General features: G+C 29.7%; 1 non-coding gene across 1 annotated transcript; it reads left to right on the top strand.

Moving 5' to 3' along the window:
• On the top strand, positions 1-108 carry LOC113691203 (U6 spliceosomal RNA). Its single transcript, XR_003448615.1, has one exon. It is a non-coding gene; the product is annotated as a U6 spliceosomal RNA (small nuclear RNA).
• The last annotated feature ends 3,743 nt before the right edge of the window (positions 109-3,851 follow it).

The following is a 3,851-nucleotide window of genomic DNA, read 5'->3' as shown; positions in this document are numbered from 1 at the left end:
GTCCCTTCGAAGACATCCGATAAAATTGAAACGATACAAAGAAGATCAGCATGGCCCCTGCCTGCACAAGGATGATACATGTTGTTAACGTGCTTCAAATACATATTTACCATTGAGATAATTCAAAAAAGGGACGCAAAATCTTATTTCTTGTGTACATATTTACACTAAGAATATCTATCGATCTATACAATATATAGGACAAGAGCACCACTATGTGGCAAGTGGAGTTAATACATAAATGATACTCCCTCCGTCCCGTCTTGTTAGTCTTGATTTTTTTTTCACACAGATTAAGAAAGTGTAATTAATTTGGTTGGAAACATAAATTTAGATTAATAATTTCCTAAAATACCCTTATGCTAATCACGAAGAGTGCCAATTAATATCAGCTACAACTAATGGGTTTGTATTGGAAAAGCTCAATGTATTCAATATAGTGGGTTAGTATTTAATAATAATGTATTAATAACAAGATATTTAATAAGGGTATTTTAGACAATTTGAAAGATTACTACATTTCTTAATGGGAAAGTGGATTATAATTTGGGACAGACGAAAAAGGAAAATAAGACTATCAAAGTGGGACGGAGGGAGTAATACTCTATTATGGATAATAATAACACGTGGTACTTTTTAAGTAACTATCGGTTAGTATTGCTCTTTGTTTTGGATTGCTGTATACCTACAACTAATTAGTGTACCAATAATAATTAATAACTAATTTTTATTATTTTTTACACCTTTGCTGGCAAAGTTTCTATTTTTTTTTTCACTTTTCATCCCTTCTCACACCCCCTTCCACCCCCAATGGTTGGGTATAGGATTTGAATCTTAAATACAACAGCAAGAAAAGTCTAAGAACCCCCTCCTAGTCACTACTTGAATGATGAGATTTTAACTCCTCTATCGTTAAATAGGGAAAAAAAAGGAAAAGAAAAAGAAAACAAAAGACAATAAAAGAATCCTCTTCTCATACCTTTGTAGCAATAACTTTTTCAGATTTTCAATAACATTTACAACTTTAAAGAAGTGTTGACCAATCCAACAGATGATTAGACTTTATCTACATTCATTCATATATTTATTGCAGGCATTTATTGACCTATAAGACTGGTTTGTGGAAAATCACAAAAGGATCTCTTGATAAATAAATAATAGGTGCCTGTTTTAAAGGAGATGCGGGTGGTTGAGGCTACCCACTTGCTACAACGGGGTCAACTAGGCAGAGTTAAGGGCAGAATCGTCCTGGAATAGTTACATTAATTTGAAAAAAAAAAATGTAATGTGCTTTGTTCAATTTTTGTAAATTACTTTGAAATAAGCCTGTCAATTAGACCATTTGAGCCAGACTTTCATAAGTTCGAGGTCAACGACTCAACGTATTTAATTTGTAATACTTTCGGGTTTTGAGTCATAAGTTTTAGGTTGATAAATGTTAACCTCTTACTAAACTCACAAAATATTCGGATATATTTTGTGCCTTATTCGAGTTTAACTCAAACTCACTTATTACTGTTCAATTTTCTTAATATAATTACTATAACTATTAAGTTGTAAAACTAATTTCACATTTACAGGACTATAACATTAAAACTATACATGAACAAGTAAAAATTCTTAAAAAGTACATAAATTATATCTAATTCGTTCAAAGTACATGAAAAATAATAATAAAACATTCGATCATAAACCAATACATCTTCAAAGGTTAGAACTTCTTCATAGTTTTGTGACTTGAATCAATTTTAACTTGAATCGATGTCAAGAAAATTGGGGCTTGGACTTTCGACCTTTTGTTTCATTTTGTACTTCTAACTGAAATATGTTGAAACTTCAGTATTCATATTTATTTTTGTGTTTTGTAATTAGTATTTAGTAATAATATATTTAGATATATAATTATATATAATATCAAAATATTATTTATATATATCATATTATTATATATGTAGGTAATTAAAGGGTCGGGCTTTTATTGGGTTTCAGACAATAAGGCCTGAGTTCAGTTCATATTTAATTCTACCCTAATTTTTAGGCCCAACTTCAACCCAGCTCATTGAAAGGTTAGGCTTATCAGGCTTTTTTTCGGACCGAATGAGTCAAACTCAGGTTGATCTGATCCCATTGACAGTACTACTTTAAAAACAATAACAATATACACCATGTCATTTAAACATGATATTAAAAACTTTTTTTTTATCTCACACATGGCATTAAAGAGAATGCACGTTGTGTCATTTAAACCTTACAATTTTTTACTTTTTATTTTTATTTTTAATTTTTGTCTAATCATAGTTATCAAACTTCGAGAATGTTTAGTACTATAGTTGTCCCTGCCTCTAATTCAATAAAGAGAATTTAACCTTGTCTATGTAAGTTATTTAAATTCTAGAATGTGCATCTCCTTTATGTACTAATTGTTCTTGTACAACTTGAGTTCAAGATCAGTTTGTACGGTAGAGGTTTTTTCTGGAAATTTGTTTATGAAAAAAGTTTAAAGAAAGTTTAAAGAAGTATTTCACTAATCTATTTATCTCACATACATATTTTTAAAGGAGAACTCTAACAATATCTACATAATGCTTAATTATGTATAAAAAGTGTAAATAAATGAAAGAAAGTGAAGAAATTTGGTTACTATTTTGGTTTTATTTGATTAGTGGGGATGTTATCAAATTTTCTTGCATTTCCCAAAACACTTTTGTCTGCCCAAAAAAAAAATGGAAGTATTTGAAGGCAAATTGTTGGGAAAATGCTGGTTTTCATTCCCAAACTTTGGGGTAAGGACACATTTCGTCCCTCAACTTTTGGGCACGACACATTTGAAGTCTGAATTAATAATTTTTTACCAATGTCATCCTCCAACGGCAATTTAACTAATTTTTAACGGAACTCCGTTAAGTAAACTTAAATCATATTTTTAACAAAACTTGCCAGTTTCCTGCATGCAATCAGTCAACTTTTGGCAATTTTGACTAAACATCCATCAATAAACACTTGCGTCCCGTACGTAAGGGGGGAAAAAGCTAAAAATAAGGATAAAATGAAAAATAGGCAAGAAAAGAAATAATCAGCATGAAAAATGAAAAGGGATAATTTCACAACATCCCTTGAGATTTTTAATAGTTACAAAAAGCTCCCCTCAAAATTTAAAAATTACATATACTTTGCATACTTATACTATTTATATAAGAGCAAATTATTTGAGCAGCCATTGAACTATTTGAATAGTAAAAATTTGGCCCTTCAATTATTCATAACATATTTTTACCCATTGAACTATTAAAAGTATAAACTTTGAGTTATTCATAACATATTTTTACGCATTGAACTAGTATGTTTTGTATTTAACATAAATTAAATATGTGAAAGTTAAAAAAAATAATAATAAATTGCCCATAACATACCAGCTCTTTATGGGAAACTAGCAGGTTTTGTAGTATGTTTTGTACCAGCTCTTTATGGGAAACATACCAGTTCTTTATAGGAAAAATTAGTTAAATAGCGCCCAAAGGAAAATTAGTATGTTTTGTATTTAACATAAATTAAATATGTGAAAGTTAAAAAAAATAATAAATTGCCCATAACATACTAGCTATTTATGGAAAACTGGCAGGTTTTGTAGTATATTTTGTACCAGCTCCTTGTGGGAAACATATCAGCTCTTTATAGGAAAAATTGGTTAAATGGCGCCCAAAGGAAAACTAGTATGTTTTGTATTTAATATAAATTAAATATGTGAAAGTAAAAAAAAAAAAAAATTGCCATAACATACCAGCTCTTTATGGAAAACTGGTAGGTTTTGTAGTCTGTTTTGTACCAACTCTTTATGAGAAACATACCAACTC

The sequence above is a fragment of the Coffea arabica genome, chromosome 5c (genome assembly GCF_036785885.1).
Source record: "Coffea arabica cultivar ET-39 chromosome 5c, Coffea Arabica ET-39 HiFi, whole genome shotgun sequence".
Lineage (NCBI taxonomy): Eukaryota > Viridiplantae > Streptophyta > Magnoliopsida > Gentianales > Rubiaceae > Coffea > Coffea arabica.
This window is presented reverse-complemented; position numbering and strand designations above follow the sequence as displayed.